At 42.6% G+C, this 19,126-nt stretch overlaps 1 protein-coding gene across 2 annotated transcripts in view; it reads left to right on the top strand.

Moving 5' to 3' along the window:
* Positions 1–361: 361 nt before the first annotated feature.
* Positions 362–19,126, top strand: part of LOC147698759 (trifunctional purine biosynthetic protein adenosine-3-like) — a 277,831-nt gene continuing 259,066 nt past the window's right edge. The window contains exon 1 of one of the 2 annotated variants that reach the window (XM_086935334.1): positions 362–464. The gene's annotated coding sequence lies outside the window, so the exon portion shown is untranslated. Of the gene's footprint in view, positions 680–19,126 lie in introns of both variants that reach the window. The other variant, XM_086935335.1, reaches the window with a different exon arrangement.

Genomic DNA, 19,126 nt, shown 5'->3' with positions numbered 1-19,126 from the left:
TTTAGTTCGGATTAAATTGCGTCCCAAAGCCAGCAACTGCTAGGAATGATCTAACAGACTAAATCGCATTTCAAGACAACACTGATTTAAACTATTTGGGAAATTAATAACTCCCCCCAAAATATTCGAGATTTAAAGACCGAAAAGTAAAAAAAAATCTATTTGACTGTTTTGGAGAAAGTTGCACTTTCAGCTGATATTCTACGGCTAGATTTCAAATAATAAATACGCCTAAATGTACGGTAGATAGTGTAGTCTGAGTAAGATTTCTATAAGGTATCTTTGCAACACGTAACTTTGTTTGGTACCCCGGGGGTACAGCTAAGAGCGTAGTTCCGTCTGTGGGCGTGGTTAGACGTGTTTTCTCCGGGAGTTGCTCTGTAGTTCTACTGAAGGATTGTGGTCTGCTGTGCAAAAGCACGTGTTTTAAAGCTGCAAGCAGGGGCGGCGGGAGAGGCGAGCAGGTAAGGGCAAGATCGTGTTCGCTGTGCACGGATCGGAGCGGGTCACTGTAACCGCACGATTGAGTCCTTTTACTGCAATGGCTGCTCCTTACTAGCTCGCAGCGATTGCTGTTCACTATCTTGTAATGATTGCAATGCTTAATGGCGAATCTGGCGTGACCAAAACAGAAGTATTCCGAAAGCTGGGTTATATTTCGTATTTAAGCGTATTTAAGGTAGGTTTTGTAGCCTTCAATGTTATCCGCCCCCTGCCTCAGCTCTTGTACCCTTAGGATCCACATGCAGCCATCGACTGCCAGCCTCTACGCTGCATCCACCGAGTAAACACACCCCTTCTTTTCGGAACTCAGCCTTTGCGGAGTAATTTGTTGTCCCTCGCCCATACAGCTAAAATCTACCTCTTTTGTGGGTATGATTTTAATTTAAAGAGGGTAAGTGTAAATATGCGTCCATGCATTCTCGTTCCTAAAGGATGCGCCGACCCCTAGCGTCTCCCACGAATTTCATGGAACTTTTTTGAAGAATCGTCCCATTTCAGTTATATATAGGCTGAGTTGACCCGGAAGTGTTTGCACTCTGTAATTCCAAAACTTTAGGATAAGGTTAGTTAGGACTGCCATGTTGTTTGTCCTGTTTTTATTTGACATTTCCATGATAGTAATGTGATTGTGTGTAACATACATGTGTCGTGTGACAAGTTGAGTGACATTTTGTAGCGAGTTTAGCATAAAAGATCTATATATATATCTATATCTCTTAAGAAATTACCTTACAAGATTATTTAACCTAAAAAATGGCATTAAAAGCTCCACCAGAATAGAGGGGATTTGGTTCTGCCCACATGTTGGTAGCCAAGAGTACAAGTTTTGATTGGGCCGAATTTGTGTGCTTCCAAGTCTTTACAAGACTGTTTGTATTGCAGTTTTTGGCTTGTGGGAAAGTTTATGCTTGATACATTAGGACTGAGCTGGTTATGGTGGCAAGCCAATGATCATAGCTATAGGCCTGGTCGCTTTATTATTAAATATTATAATGGTACTAGGCCTGATATATTTATTGTGAAAAGCATATGTTAACGTCAATATACATTTAAGCGTGATTGTTATTAGTTCATATTAAAGCTTACAGATAGTTATTTTTGTACATGGAGTCTCACAAATTTCTGTAGTAGGCAATGGTTTTGGTGTTGGCCAGCCTTTGTGGCAAACCATGGTTAATAAAGCTGACGACCTAGTCATAATAGAATATCCCTTTTAAAGGACTATTTCCCTCACCCACCATAGGTGGCATGCTTCATCATCTGGAACCTCCTCGCACCGTGATGCCTAGTCAAGGTATGGGTTATAACCCCCTCTGAGAGGGAGGAGCTTAGGGTTGATTTAGGGGAGTATAATAAATACCATTAGGGTGAGCTAAGGGTGATGAGAGCAGCAGAAACTAGTGCTAGTTAAAACTAGCTACAGGATCCACAAATACCTTTATTAGTGCATCCCTGGGCCAGCATTTAAAACTGGGCACTGCAGGGAAAGATTAAACCCACTTTCTAGTGTCAAAAAAAAAGAAAGAAGGTTGACATTTGTTTGCCTATTACCCTCAACAGAGGTGTTGCGGCCTGGCCTCCTTTGAGGCCTATATTTAGTGCTGCTTGCTCAGTATAGTTCTCAAAACAAACTATAATATATGCAAAACAATCCAGTGATTGGGAAGAAGCCACTTAATGGGGGATCCACTGGTGGTCACCCGCTAACATTGGGAACTGTGCCTTAACTCACCCTTGCATGGGGGCCAGGGTACTCTCTGTCCTTATTACAGAGGTGTGTACGGCCTCTCGCCACACCAAGCAAGAGTTAAATGCATCATTGAAGCACTAAAAGCTTTCAGTCTGATGCCATAGTTTTGGTCTGCTTATTATGAAAAATCATGACTAAAGGCATTTGGTCTAGCTTATTGTGAAAAGCATATGTCAAATCGGTAAACATTTTAATGGTTGTTATCACATTGTGTTACAGGCCGTAGACAAGTATTTGGTTGCATGTAATCTTGTAGTTTACCGTTGTAGGAAAGGGTTTTGGTATTGGCTACCTGCACTGACAAATACAGTGGATTTTCACTGTGATAATTCATGTTAGGCCTGATTGACAGGAGTTGTATATTGTTTTGTAAACTGCATTTTTATAAATATCTATAACTATGCACAACGCTTACTAGTTTACATGCAATTGAAAAGGCTGGTGATGGGTAAAGTGTGAAGCTAATGTTAAAGGGTCTCAATGGCTATATTTGAAATAATCACACAACCCCTGCCTCCTGGGTCCTTCATCAACAAGTGTCAAGCACGTTAGCTTCTCAACTTTGAACCCATTGTGAAACCTAGTTAGTGTGGACCATTGATAGATGCAGGAACTGAGAAAAAAATGTATTTTAATCAGGCAACTTGTTTAATGCACTCGTGTATTCTCACTTAGCTCTATTGCCCTCAGAACATCTCTTATATTTCTATCGAATACTCTTCCCATCCATCCATCGAGCTACTCTCATCCCCATCTTTTACTATTCGATCCAACATCCCACTCAAGAAGTCTATCTTTACCGACTAACTGTTGACTAATAAACCTGTTGTCTGCCTTTTTAGGTTTCGCCTGGGGGCGGAGCTTCTAGCTCCGCCCAGGAGAAATCTATTGTCCCTACAGTGTACTGCTTAGTCCCGCCCTCTGTTCCATTGGCTAGCTCCATAAATGGAGGCTAGCCATTGGAAGAGATTGGCTGTCAATCACGCTTTCCCCTGAAAACGCGATTCGGGGGCGTTTCCGTGTCTTTTTTTAAGTCCCGCCCTCTCCTCTTCCCATTGGCTGGAATTTTACCTTCCAGCCAATGGGAAGGGGAGAGGGCGAAAAACACGCCCCCGAATCTGCCGGCCGGGACACCCCCGTGATGTCATTCCCCGGGCCGCGCTGTGATTGGCTGCCGGCCCGGGACCTGACTTGTTTGTTTCGTGTCATTTTTGCAGAGCCAGGTCTGGTGGCCACTGGCTTTTAGATGTTGCAGGATACGTGTATGTATGTCAGTGTTGTTCTGTTGCAGAGTTAACTGTCTATGATTACAGAGCCCATCATGCTATATTTGCCCACTTCCCTCGAGGTTACTAGCTTAGGCTGTCCAATTTTAAGGGCGAATCGGTTTTTATAGAATGTGTACCTGTGAAACGAGACAGATCCCCGAATGCCTTGCCCCTGTCGGTTGGAGCAGTTGACGGCCACGCAACAGATCACCATCTCCGTGAAGCTTGTGCAAGATTACCGGTGAGACACTAAAAAGGGACAACAGCTGGGTGGGAGCAGCAGCGTTGCTTTTCCGTACATCAAGATGGCGGCGCTTTTTCACTTAGCAGCTGTTTAATCCGGAAGTACTTATACAATTCCGTACAACATGGCATCCTGCTCATACATAGATAGTGGTATATTGATGCAAAATATAGCCTTTATTATCTTCAGCAACATCGAATACAAAATGGTTCGAATAACGCAGTGACTTGTATGTTGAGCATTAAGCTTATTCAAAGTTAAGCCGCTCTGTGCTAAACATTTTACGTGTGTGTTGTGCGTAAAACGATTCTAGCTTTCCGGAATATGTACAGTATCAAAATTGAGACGGACTGCGCGTTAAGGGGCTTGGGCTAATTTCACTCTGCTCTGACGAATCGGTCCTGTTCGCTCGATCGATGAATGTACCCCCTATTCTTTCCACTCAAAGTAAGCTAATTGCTGTTAGAGATACGTGCGTCTGCCCTACTTCCGGTATTACAGATCTTAAATGACCTGACCCCACCGCCTCCTTGTTGTCTTCACACAGACGTGTGTTCTGATTGGATAAGTGTGCTTCCTGGTAGACAAATCCAATGATTCTATCCGTCAATTATTGGACGTACAATGCTGCTTTCTGGCTAGGCTATCCTGTTATCTAAGTGGTCTTCTAGAAGTCGGAGGTGGAAGACCAGTCAAACAGCTGGGAACGATGGACGCAGGTAAGCTGGTGGGACCAGTAATTGACAGCTCAAGGGGGTGTGGCAAGGGCAATGAACGTGTTAATGCCTCCAGGGGAAAGAGGCATAATTGCCAAAGCTTTTAAAACCAGGACCCTTCCACATGGACATCGACAGAGGTCGTTAATCACCTCAGTGTTCCGTACTTTTCTACGATTCTCGTATTGGAAATTGAAAGATTGTGCTATTTCATCTGATCTCACTGATATCTGCATTAACGAGTCTGCCAGGGGGTATTCGATGAACGGCATTGCAAACTGAAGTGAGCAATAAGTCTGTCAATTGCTAACCTTTAAAGGGGTGTGGCATTACTTGCTAGTTGTTATACGTAACATACGTGTGCTTCTTTTAACCATCAGGTGGTAGGCAGTACGGCTTGTTATTAGACTGTGCGAAGTACGGATGCTGGTGGCCGAAAGGAAGTGTAACATTGCGCAGGGTCATAGGCAAATATAGTCAACGAGTGATTGGAGGATTAGCTAGTTTTCGAAAGTCTACGTAAACTGATATCGCATCCTGATATAGTGTTCTTTAAAAAGGCGTGTCTTTAGATGTTTTCTAAATTGGGGCAGAGTTACATCGAAAACCAAAAAATAAAACGTATCTCCAGATGAGCACATCAGGACTTTTAGGATGCTGTCATGAAAAATCACGTATATGGAATGGGGAAAAGCACTCGCAAGAGAGAGACAATGAGACAGGAAGTGTAACAGGGTGAGGAAGGAAAGAGGCTCGAGATGGAAACAAAACTGTCAGGCCTGGTATATAGAGGCACCAACGGTTAGTTTCTATGAAACACTGAACTTTTTTTTAAAGTACATAATGACCCCCGTTAGGACTAGGAAAACGTGACATCCACAAGGCCCGCTAGAAAAACAAAATTGCCTTAGGGAAAAATGTTCAAACCAGCCCCATACTGGAAGGGACCTCAAATAAAAGGAGGCCATATGGGCACGGTCGGGTCAGGGCCATCCTGCTGTCAAAGTAGCCCCCATGCCTGCAGCCTTCCGGGGAAAATGCCAACGTGGCAGGGTGGCAAGTGTGGCCTTGAACATGTTCCCTGATATGGGCTTTCCCACGATTTCTTCTCCTGGCAGCATTAGCAGAGGATATGGGTTGTACAACACATTATTATATTTTTAGCAGGTGGAGTGCTAGAAAAACAGCTCACTATTTTTGCAATTCGTTCGTAATTTTTACGCTTGAGTAAGAATTAGCGTTGAGTTGCCGCCAGGCCAATGTCTGTATCTTATACACATGGATATCTTTTATTCCAGATCTTTAGCTGATGAGGTTATAGTAATTAAAATAATAACAGGGCATTTATAGAGCACCAACAAAAAACTTAATGTCTCTTGGGCCTTCATTGTTGCTATTATTATCTAGCTTACCAAACTTGGAAGAACGAAAGGTAACCCGACTACACAACAAACTGAATCTGTGACTTGCGGTTTTCACAAAGACATGTGCTGCACGCCTCAACCCTCTGAGCTTTTCATATTGAAATTTCCTGCAGATTTGCCCTTTTTTTGATTCTGAGGATTCGTTGAATTCATGTAATGTTTGGTCTCCATTGTGCAGATGAAAGTTTCAGCATGGGTCATGAGAGTTGTGCCATGCGGCTCTGTTCATCTGGAGATGCTCCATGATTTGGTGTGGTGTTTGAAGGTGAACGTCCGTCTACCGGTGAAGGTTACCAACCCACTGGGCACATCCAAAGTCTAACCAATCCATTGTCTAAGGTGGCTACTGACTCCTCATGGTGCCTGGCAAATGGTGGAAGCTGATTCTCCATGAGTTTTCGCAATAACTGGCCCGTGGCATTTGTATGACAAAGCCAGAAAGAAGGCGGCTGACGACAATTTCCAATTTCCAATTTAAAACATTTATAGAGCGCAGCGTGCACCGTACGGTTTCTTGGCGCTAGTAGAGAGTATAGGCAACTGAGTCAAAATATAAAAACCTGTCGTGGAGAAGGGAAGTTACCCGGGGAAGGCCTGTTTAAAAAGAAATGTTTAAGGTCTTTATGGAAGAAAGATAATGAGTGGCAGAACAAGTATTGTCTGCTGTGCCCCCCAAAGCATATTGTGGTATAAAAACCACTAAAACAGCTACTCTACAGCACTGTTCAAAATAATTTACAGGTTGGAGCAGGGAATGACCCTTAGGTCTAAACCTTTGTCTTGCGTTGTGCGTTGTTGTCAGTGCTTAAAAAGTGTCCTGACCCTTATTTATAATAAAGTATGAGTCTGAAAGTGGATATACATTATCTTAAGCTTGAAACTTTTTCTGGCATACAACATTATTTTTTTTAATTCTCGCAGTTTGTCTGTCACCCGTCATATCATGTTCTTTCTTTCGCCCCAGTTCTCCGAGCAATAAGTGGCTTTGCTGATGAGTGCAAAAGATTCAAAGGAATGTGAGCCAGTGAGGTGGCTGGGCCAGGTTAATTTTTAAATATATTAAACATCAGTCCTGCCATTGACTGCAACAATTGGCGCTGGTGATTATTTTTCTTAGCACTCATTACTCAAGTACCTTTGCAGCATGGCATGTGGTATCTGCACAGAATTCTTTGTGGCAAGGCCTGCCATAGATTGTACAGAATTTCAAAATAAATGTGGACAGAATACCCAAATATTTAAAAAAAAAAAACTTTTTATAGTACTGGATATTTCAGTCAGAAAATCAAAAATGTATTAAAAGTCTAGTCCACTAACCAGAGCACGCAAATTATCTATATAACGTACTATTTGTATTCCTGCTTTATTTCAGACTTCACACTCTCAAAATAAATCATTAAAATCGTCCTTCTTGTTTCTAGTTTCGCCTTAAATATATTTTTTTCAATTCGGTATCGCACATACAATATCTTGAGCTAGCACGGGTTTATCTGAAGAAACTTTCGTTTTTAAGAGGCAGAATTCTGAGCCTAAACATATACAGTTTCCTAGAAAATAGAGCCTGGCTTTAATCCCGCAGCCACTGAAGCTCAAGGCACCTCTTCCAGGAGGAAACCACATGTTCACTACATCTGAAGAATGCATCGTGTGGGGCCCTCTAGTGGATGTATCTGATGTTATAGGTACAGGGTTACCAAAGGAGGTTTACCAAGGATATTGCTGTTCTGCAGTAACTTACATATTTTTAAATTCCATTCATTGAGCAATAATATTTGACTACTGATAACATCTTTTATGAATGCTTGACTAATTACTGAAATGTTGCCATCGATATTTAGTTTATTTGTAATTTTGTAAGTTAAGTATTTAAATAATTAAATGAATAAAAACATTAAACACACTAGGTAGGGCTTGTGTGTGTGTGTGTGTCAAGTTATAAGACCCCTTATTGGGCTGTTGTTGCAGATGACTGCCTACGAAGGTATCATTTTATAGATAACCTTCCATTACAAAAATGTTATGCTTCTCTAGTTTTTCTTGGTGCCCTCCAGCAGAGCCTTCACAGAGTGACTAGGGAGTGCTAGGGAGTGCAGAGTGACTAGGGAGTGCAGAGTGCTAGGGAGTGCTAGGGAGTGCAGAGTGACTAGGGAGTGCTAGGGAGAGCAGAGTGACTAGGGAGTGCTAGGGAGTGCAGAGTGCTAGGGAGTGCAGAGTGCTAGGGAGTGCAGAGTGCTAGGGAGTGTAGAGTGACTAGGGAGTGCTAGGGAGTGCAGAGCGACTAGGGAGTGCAAGGGAGTGCAGAGTGCAAGGGAGTGCAGAGTGCAAGGGAGTGCAGAGTGCAAGGGAGTGCAGAGTGCAAGGGAGTGCAGAGTGCAAGGGAGTGCAGAGTGCAAGGGAGTGCAGAGTGCAAGGGAGTGCAGAGTGCCTAGGGAGTGCAGAGTGCCTAGGGAGTGCAGAGTGACTAGGGAGTGCAGAGTGACTAGGGAGTGCAGAGTGACTAGGGAGTGCAGAGTGACTAGGGAGTGCAGAGTGACTAGGGAGTGCAAGGGAGTGCAGAGTGACTAGGGAGTGCAGAGTGACTAGGGAGTGCAGAGTGACTAGGGAGTGCTGTGTAGTGCTAGGGACTGCAGAGTGACTGCAGAGATTAAGCTAATGGCAATGTAAATGACAATGCCATTTATTTATCTGTTTTCAAAACCAACACATAAATACAAATTTTGTCATTTACAATGCCAATAGCTCTAACTTTTCCAAAGGCGAAACCATTGCATTGTAAATGCTTGTTTTTTCTATTTCTGACCCCCTGATGCATTTCCTGAGCCTCGGATAATCCTTCTGTTTCATTGCCAAAATATTGCTGTTCCTTCTTTTCTCTCAGGTGACACATGGTGGTGATAGGTTAAACGAGGTACATAAATATAGCACTTTATTGTATGTATTAAAAGAGGAGTATTTTGTAACAACACATTGACATGCATCTGCTGGACTCACATCTATGTATGGCATCTCCTGTCCGTATGTCTCTCTCTCTCTCTTCAAGAGTTGTGGTTTTCTTTTAAACTGATGAATCAATTAATTTAAAATGTTGGGTTTTTGTGTACTAACTTAATATAAGCTAGTTTATTTAATATTTTTTTCTCGTTTACTGGGGGCTCTTCTCGATATTTATTCTAATCATACCAGAATCTTGATTGAGCATGCCCCTTTTCATTCCTTGCAGTCAAGACCTGGAACCACCTCCCCATACACCTCAGAACCTCCCCCTCACTCATGGACTGCCAAAGGAACCTCATGACCTGGCTCTTCCAGATTAAACAGGCATGATCTCCTCCTCTGCCCTCAGGCCTGCCATACTCTGCGCCCGGATTCCCTCACGCGTGATTGGCTGTGCCCTACAAATTAACATAACATTTCTATTATCTCTAATTAAATTACTAAAAGTGATTGGAAATTCCATGAAGACCGTCCTGCGCATTGCAGACCTATCTAAAACAAGCAGTGACAGTCCAGCTTTAGTCTTATATTGAGTTGTACGACATCTCGGAATCTTATCCAAGTTCCACCCAAAACACATACACGAGACACCACTCAGGACCATTTGGAACAGACTGCTCGTCACAGCACACCCAGGCTCCTTAAGCAGGCATATACTGTTCAGCCTCTCTGCCAACTTTGCCTAAGTGGATCAAGATCCTTTTTAGACCGCCGCTAGACAGCAGTCGGTGTATTTGACTAGGGTTCAAATTATTCATAATTTGCGGAATTCTAAGTTATCCTCTATCCTGTCATGTGTACTGACCCCCTTTTTAACATAACATTCAATGCATTGTAGACCTATTTTTAGAGGACCACATGCTTTTTCACTCCTACAAGGACCAAACCCTTATATGCATGTGTGTAACTGGGCAACACAGAGCAATTTTCTTCAGTGTCCAAAGGTCTCAAAGCCATAGAATCTTGGTTGGAATTAATTGGACTGAAAGTTAACTGGTGTGAAGTGATATTACTAGTTGTACCAATTTCTACCACCATAAATCCAAATTGTGCCATGGTATGTTTACCGATCACAAACATCTTGCTAGTAAAAATAAAAGGTGCTTTTGTTTGTGTTCCTTGAATCATACCTCATCCCTACACATGCTTTCCCACTTGAACATTTTAGCACATATATTACATAATTAGTGCCAGAGGTTTATCTTTTTTCAAAGTTTATGATTTAACCAATATGTATTTTTCTTAATCAAAAAATGTGAAAGGCCCACCTTAGTAGTGTACAGCTCTGTCCACTAGGCCTTATACTAGTGACGCGCATTGCAATACATTCTGGGGCTTATTTACAAGCCCGTTGCGCTGCCGGTGCCTCATTTTTGTTTTACGCACTGGCAGCGCAGTGTGCCTGCCCATATTTACAAGCCACGTAAAGCCACCCTGCATGGCTTTTCATGGCCTTGTAAATATGGCCTCCTTTCACACATTACTCTGCATGAAAGGGGCGCTCCCTGGGTGTTTCTGTGGGTGTTTCCACGCAACTTCCATGGAATCTGATGCATTCCCAGATTTACAAGGTATTTTAAACCCCGTAATGCATTGTATTCCTATGCCTTCCCAGGGGAGGCGTAAGTGATGTGCAGCGAGGAGAAATCCCTTTACTTTTCCTCGTTTTTCTTTTTTATGTGTGCTGCATTTTGCTTGTTCAGGGGATAAGTTGGAAGGAAGTAGTAGAGACCAAGAAAGGGGGGTTTCACATTCTGTAATGTGAGAAGAATTGTAAGAAAAAGGGACATTTTACAAAAATATCTAGTCTTGAATCTTATGTGAAAATCAGCAGGCGTAATGGAAAGTGTTAAGGAAAAACCAATTACAGGGAGAATTATTTTTACATTACAATATGGGAGGAATAAACTAAGATGCTGGATTGTGAGGTGTGGATCAATAGCAATGAAATAATGTTTGTGCTTGCCATTGTATTAAATAAAGTGCTCTGGAGATGGACAGAGCTACAGTATCCATGGAAGCACATTCCTATGGCAGTCTGCCGCAGAGCTCCAGAGTTTGGCTGACATAACGATGTGGAACTTCGTGGATTCCACCATCGCAAACCGTCATTTTTAGATGCGTAGGTGCTCCAGTAGTGTCCTACTAAACAGTCAAGTATGCTTGAAAGACCTACGTTGTCGTGAGAAGCTCACTCACTCATGTATTTGACAAAAGTTAAAGATGGCACTTGACGTGCATTGGTTACTTGTGAATGTGCTGGTAGCCTCTATGCAACTGTTCTCTGTCACTGTACTCTATGCTCCATTCTACTCCACTCTGTCACTCTAATCCACTTTGATCTGATCTACACCACTCCACTCTACACCATGCCACTGTACTCTGTCAGTGGAGAAGTGTGGCTCAGGGGTTAGAGGCGGCAGACCCGGAAGCTGAGATCGGCCCTGGACCAGGGTTCAATTCCCCGCCTCGGCGGGTCTTGGGCTAAAAATTCCACGGACTCGATAATTCTCGCTCCGGTGCCTTCTCGACTCACGGGTTCACACTCTGCAACTCTGGGCAGTAGCTTGCTTAATCTCCACAGCGGCCCCTCGCGGCGGGATGCCTGGCTTTTACCTTGTGAATACCCTGCCAGGGTTATCTCACAGGGGAACCAGGACGGGTTCCCTAAGCAAGCGCCGGGAAACCCACTGCGGGTAGCTGTGCGCTATATAAGCTCAAATACAAATACATTTACATTTGACGCCACTCCACACAGTGCCACTCTACACCACTCAGTGGCACTCTGCTCTTAGCCACTGCACGCCACTTTTCAACACTCCTTCTATTCTATTGGCTTTGCCAATGATTGTTGGGTTCCCGGTTTTCTAATGTTTAAATCATTTTGGCCTCTAGACTTTTTTGCTAGAATATTTGCAGCCTCGGACAAACTCAGTGGGGCTCAAAATAAGGGTTTGTGTAGCAAGAGCTGAAAATGGCCCCTCAGTGTCAGCACCTTTTTATAGTTGATCACTCTTCATTCGTATTGATCAGGAGCAGTCCCATTCTTTTTTAGAGCAGCCTCGTTTTTGACTCCCTACAGTACTACAACCCAGGCCTCAATGGATGTCTTTGAAATGAGCATACAACCCCTGGCTCCTGGGCACTTTATTAACAAGCGTCTGACACGTCAGCTTCTCACCTCTGAACCCCCATTTGTGAAACATAGTTTGTGTGGACCATTGATGAATGCAGGAACTGAGAAAAATCGTTATTTTAATCAGCTTGTTTAATGCACACTTGCAATTTCTTGTTTCAACATTGAGACGGAGAAAGTGCGTTTTTCTTGACACTATTTAAAATTAAAATCAACTAAAAAAAAAAGTAAAAGATGACGATTTTGGCATTTTGCAGCTTTATTGGGGGCACGGGTTGGTCACCAAAAACTTACATAGAATGAGAAGGTAAAAATCGATGTCCAGAGTGGTTGTCAAATAATTCACATACATATTGAAGAACAGAGCCCGCAGTTTCCGGTTTTCCATGTTGTATGTGCACCACACACAGTGCAGTTGTTCCGTGTGTTGCATTTTACTCGATGCTGTGTTGGCTTTTTTCAGTGCGTGTTACTGAGTGCATGCTCAGCTCTAGGAAGGCAAAGACCTCGTAATCAAAATGTCAGTCTTTAATTATTGGGAGGGCATCTAAACATTTATGTTAAAGACCTATTCCCTGCTGTACATAATAATATTTTATGTTTATCTTATTAAATAATCATGCCAGTGCCAATCTCTGGAAGAGTTTTGCTATTATTTTACATACATTAGAAACACCCCTGGTTTCGGCATTTTCAAGCCATGTGCACGAGCGGAAAATAACTTGCTTGTCTGCCCTATAGAACATCAACTGACCAAAGAGACTTTAGCCATAGCAACGCTCTGAATAAATAAATGGACCATTCCTGATGACATCACTTGGTAATAAAATAGGAAAGCTCTTAAGGCACAGGATATGTTTAAACAGAAGTTTATAAGCACTCGGCAACCTCTGAACTGATCCCTGTACTGAGATGACCTCCCTTGAACTCAGGGTCGCGAGCCCAGATCAGATACAAGCTAGCACAATGATGCAATTGTTACATTCTTCTGCCATGTTTACTCGTTCAGATAACCTATCCACAGCATATACCCAAAGCCTTCCTGAGAATCCCAAGAGCCTGCAGTCTCTGTCCCATAGGTAACATCGTCCCATAGATTACCATATTATTCTGACACATAATGCTATAATTTATACAATTGCTACAAAACTGCACGAGTCTTATCTTGGTGCTAAAAAGCTCTTGGGCCTGGTGTTGTTTTCAGTTTTTCTTATTTTACCTTCTCTCTTATAGCTACTTCTAAGTAAAGCGACACAGACTGAACGTTGGATTGAGTGTTATGATTGTGTTCAACTATATCTAAGTTGCAAGCCTATCACTTCCTGGAGTAAGACTTGTTGCCTGCTAGCCTTGCTCCCCTGAAAGAGTCAACTTTTAGAAAGGATATTGTTTGGTACCCTATTGGAGCAGTTTCTGAGGCCTGGGTTAACACTGGTTAACAGTCTCTAGCAGGGATACTACCCCAGGACTGTTGATAACAAGCACTTTCAATGCAATAGGTCTCACATTTGCGAGAGTTTGAGCTATTGGCATGGTAAATGATGATTGACTTTTATTTATGTGCCATTTTGAAAACAGATAAATAAAAGGCATTGTCAATTACAATGGCGAGAGCTTAAACTCCCGCAAATGCGAGACCTATTGCATTGCAAATAAGTTTGGCACCTGCGTTATTTTTTTTTCTAAAAAGCGTTAAAGAGTGTGTCCTCTCTGCAACAGCGGGCAGGACCAAACTGGTTGAGAAAATAGTGCTTGGGGGGCTGTAATTAAAACCTACGAGTAACCACACAGGGGGTGTCGCCATGGGAGGTTACAAAATGGCACAAGTCAGTTCTAAGGAGGGACTACTAAGCCAATTGACCAATGAACAGCCGCAGTTTACAGTGGGCAATGACACAAGCCTATGAAAAATATAGGTGGATAGTGGTCGCAGTTTTAAGTTCCTAGCTGAATAAAGTAGGCCATGCGCTGACCAGGCTCGACCTAAAAAAGGCCCACCGACTCACCACATTTTTGTCAAATTACAATTGTAAATCCATTTTTAGGTTGAGCCTAGGCAGCTCGCATGCGCTGTCTGCAAGACCTGTTGTTATCTCCTCTATTAGCTTTTGGCATGCCCATGAATTGCCATTTGTTTGTTGTTGTGCCATTTAGAAATACAGGGTTTTTATTGGTGCATTGTGTCTGATTCTCCCGCCTTTTGCGTGCTTAGGTCACGCCCAGGCGATTTCACTCATTGTTTGCTTGCGTTGGCCATCCCAAGATGTCCTTGGTTCCTCCTGGTCATTCTGACCGGTCCTTTTATTTTATAGGCTATCAACATCGTTTTAGGCTTTCAGGCTGTTTCACAAAGCAATGCTCTGTTCAGCCACTGCAAAGGGGCAATTTCTGTAGGGTTGCTGTTGAGCTATGACAATAGCTGTAACTCAGAAAGAAATGTGAGACCTATTGCATTTCTAATGCTTGTTTGCTTTGGTTGGAGCACAGTCTATTTGTTCGGGAACTGATAAAAAAGAACCCACGAGAATATGATGCAGATTTTGAGAATTCAGTAAATGGATTTGCTTAGTTAGGCCAAGTGATAGGTGTTCTTTCTTTTTCTTTTTTTGAAAATCTTTATTAGATTTTTAGATTGTGTTAGGTATACAAACTCACCTTGAGAATTGCATGCTTCCAACTGTGACCTGGAACTCGTAAAATGAATCAATGGACGTCTCACCAGAGGAGCAAGGGCCTGCTGCGAAAGGCATGGCAGCCTGAATAGTTGAAGAACATGTCGTCCTGGGCAGCTGGTGGGAGGTGTGGGGTCGAAGTGTAAGGAGACCTACTTTGGGGAGATAGCAGAGATGCGAGAAGGCGTTCTAGGGGACTGAGGATGAGACTGGAGAAGGCACCCCAAGGAGACGCCCGCGCGACTGTTACGAGAGCGTAGTCACCCACTTTTAAATGATGAATGAAAGTGGTGTGTTCAATTATACTCACTGTTTCTTCAATATTGATATCGTGTGAGTTGATTGACACTGCAGTATACCGGCAAGTTTTGCCCTTGTGCAAAATAACCTGAGTGTAGTCTTCTAACAAATTCTTCGGGGATGTAATCTGTCACAAGAATTATAAATGCGCATTCTATGACCACTCCACCGTCTCTCGTTGAAAGAGATGGTCACTACTACTATAGTATGTATTCATCATGCTCATGCAGCACACCATACGGGGAGAGCATGGAGCACTCGACCACCCAGACACCACGTTGCAGGCACGTAATCTGTATGTTTGTGTTTTTGTCTTCACAGGTTTTTTTCCTTTCGCAATCTTTGACGAAAGGACACCAACTGTAAGTACACAGTTAGGTCACTGTGACTGAGGGTTGGGTACACTTTAGCGTGTGTATACCGCCCAGGTCACTCACACTTGGTCCTGACGAAAGCATGGCAATTTCCAATACAGGTTGAAACATGTAGACCTTTTTATCTTTCTTCACTTTGCACAGATACTGACTGTCAATGTAACCTATGCAAGTATCAAAACATTTTTTTTAACATTGTCCAGTAGCTCTGTAATAGATTTTTTTTCCATAGAGTTATATCTGGCCAATTTTTAATCCACTTTTTTTCACTCACATTCACGAAAAATAACCAGCTCCACTGTAGTCAGGTGTCGCAGCACACCCGGACGGCATTCGGCTGTCCGGGTAGGACCCCGATGATGAAGCATGTCACCAACCAGGTTGGTGAGTGAGGGGTCTTCCAACAGAAGAACATCTTTCTTTTGTATAGTCTCTCTCCCCACATTTTCTTGAGACCTTGACAGGTCCTGTGGTGGTACTCCTTCTTTTGTTTGCTTACTTCACCGTCAAGGAGACCAGGAGTACTCCCCTCCACGTTGTGGAAATCCCTTACTCTCTCCTTGTTAGGTCTCGGCTAGCGTAGGCTGCGCTTGCGCAGTCTTGCTGGTTTTTGCATTTCTTGGCAGCGCACAGCTGCAAGAGTTCTTTTTCAGCACTGACCGTTGCCTCAGGTACCTTAGCATCATAGGGGAAAATCAAGGACTCAAGTGAGTAAGTGAATGCAATCATGGGCAACCTTTCCTTGTTTGCTGATGCCAGTATCGCACAAACCATTTCCCACACTACTGACTGGTAAAACCCTTTAGAAATGAAAAGGAATCTTCTAAGAGCAATTTTACATGGAACCATCCTTAAGGAATACCTAAGTAACAACATAGCACCTAAAGGTCTATTAGTCACCATTGCCCCACGAATCTTTCTGAATGACCCTGTCTTCAGGAAAGATTGGGCCCAGATTGCATGGCACTGCACACACAACTGGATTGTGCTGATCATCAAGACCGCCGTACGCCTATCTGAGGCAATAATGGTTGAAATTCAACTAACAGAAAACCACATAAAAACAACGCTTACAGGATTCTAAAAAGGCTGGATGAACTAAATGAAGAAATCAATGAATATAGAGACTACCTCACTCAACAAAAGGTACAAAAATTCCAAAAGCATCTCAAGCGTTTCTCCTTTGTGAAAATATACCCTTATTCTGATCCAGAGTACACTCCGCCAACAAGACTTGATAATGATTTAGACGTCTCCAGCAACACCTCGAATGGGAGCAGTGGCTCGAGCACAGGAAGTGGACGGCAGAGACAAAGAGGAAGAAACAGGGCACAGAATAATTTGCCTATGTACAATCCGCACCCACTGCGGGCTTCCAGGCCCCTTACAACCTACAGCAAAACTATCCTATGTATGGATGGCAACCACCGTTTCCATACCCCCTTTTCCCACCTAACACCTTCAGGCCACCTTTTTTAGGCCGGGGTAGAAGAGGGAGAGGAAAAAGGAAGCACGCATACCAAGTACATTGGGAGGAAGAGGACCCGGTGGGCAGTTACACCCGGAGCAAGGCACAGGCAGGAACGAGCAACAGCAGAACCTAGTCACTAACTTAGCTACAAGACCTCTTTCAACCATGGAAGAAAAGGTCCTTAATAAGGGCTTAGGCTTCGTACCAACAACGCGCCTTGATAAATTCCAACTCCTTTGCGAATTAGCTAGTTTTTTCAGGAAACGTAGACTAAAAGCCTTTTTTTGAGAAACGGGGAGATCCGCTGCCAACTGAAGACCCTAATGAAAATGGATTGCGAATGAAATCAACCTTCACAACCTCACCACACACAGTCCCGGTTGAGATGGCAACATTCGAGCAAGCTGTATTCAATGATATTGAGAGTCTATCAATCCTCCATTTCAGAATATGAGCAGAGAAGAAAATATTACTCGGAGGAATCTCAAACCCTGCAATACCATTCATTATAAAACCAGCAGATAAGGGCGGTGGGGTGGTGGTCATAGACAAGGCTGCCTACTGTGCGGAATGCCAGAGACTGCTGTCAGACAACAGGAACTATAGACCTCTACAGTCTGATCCCACAAACGAACTAAGATCAGAAATTAAGAACCTTGTGGATCATGCAGAGACTGCTGAACATATTTCTAAACAAGAAGCTGATTTCTGTCTCCAGGCATAATCAATTAAATAGGGAAATAAGCTCCCTAGAAATACAAAATGGTATAAAGGAAACAGCGGGAGCGAAAGCCTCAGGAATAGATGGGTTCCCAATTGAGTTTTATAAAGTGTTTTTGAAGGAATTAGAAGACCCCTTAAAAAATCTATTTAACTTTATTCGACTTGGCGGGACGGTCCCTTTAGAGTTCAAAGAGTCCACAATTATTAGTTTCGTGAAGAAAGATAAAAACCCCGAGGATGTGAATTCCTTTAGACCAATTAGTCTGTTGAACTCGGACTATAAGATCCTTATGAAAATCTGGGCTCAAAGATTTGTGTTCGCAGCCCAGGAGGTAATTCATCAAGACCAGACGGGGTTTATAGCCGGTCGCTATATGGCTGCTAATACAGAATATTTGATACAGGCGTTAGATTTTTTTAATATTAACACAATCCCTGCATGCATCTTAATGATTGATGCAGAAAAAGCGTTTGATTTAGTTAACTGGTCAGTTTTATTTACTTCCTTGGGTTATTTTGGGTTCCCTGCTCTAATTATTAATATGCTGCAGAATATTTATGAAGGGGCATCAGCCCAGGTTATAATTAATGCTAGGCAAGCAGGGAAGATAAAAATTAATCGAGGCACTAGACAGGGGTGCCCCTTATCCCCTTTGCTTTTCACTTTTTTTATTGAGCCTCTAGTAATAAAATTAAGGAATAATGTAGCAATATCTCCCCCAATCGTTGGAATGTCAAAACTAAAATTATTCGCAGACGATATTATCTTATATATGGCCCCCGATAAAGAAAATATTCTTCATCTTATGAAAGATCTTAAGGAATACGAAAAGATTGGGGGTTATAAGATCAACGAGAAAAAAACAGAAGTTCTTGTTTTATGCTCAAATTCAGATTTTCTTCCGCTAGAACTCCAGCCCCAAGCAGAAAAACGGGATCCAATAAGATACCTAGGGATCTATGTAACCAGGGAGTATCAAGAACTTTTTCGTTTAAATTATTTAAAAACGAAGAACAAAATCAAGAGCTTACTTGAACAATGGGACCTGTTGCCTTTGTCTTTGATTGGCAGAGTGGCTTTGGTAAAGATGAACGTACTGCCCTTGCTTTTATTCTTGTTTAGCAATATCCCAATTAAAGTTAACATGGCCTTTTTTAATGAACTTGAATCCATGCTGAGGAGATTTATTTGGAATAAAAAGGCCTCAAGAGCCAAGCTTTCGGTGGTACAACTTTCAGTAAATCTAGGTGGACTCGCTCTGCCCCATTTTAAAACATATTATGAAGCAGCTTTTTTTGACATAGTGGCGGGATTATTAAGGAATAGACAGGCAAGAGACAATTTTTTTTTGGATAAAATGCTTGAGGAATCAGGCTCTCAAATTTTTTTCTTTTTAAAAACTGCAAAGCTTCCTAAGAAAACCAGATATAAGACACTGATGGGATATGCATCAAGATTACGGCTCTTATTTAAAAAATATGGTTCAGATGGATCTATCTATTTGAAATTGATAGAATGTGCTAAGATGGGTCTTCAGATATCATTGAAT

The sequence above is a fragment of the Lissotriton vulgaris genome, chromosome 8 (assembly GCF_964263255.1).
Source record: "Lissotriton vulgaris chromosome 8, aLisVul1.2, whole genome shotgun sequence".
Classification (NCBI taxonomy): Eukaryota; Metazoa; Chordata; class Amphibia; order Caudata; family Salamandridae; genus Lissotriton; species Lissotriton vulgaris.
The sequence above is the reverse complement of the archived record's forward strand: the minus strand, read 5'-3'. Positions and strand labels throughout refer to the sequence as shown.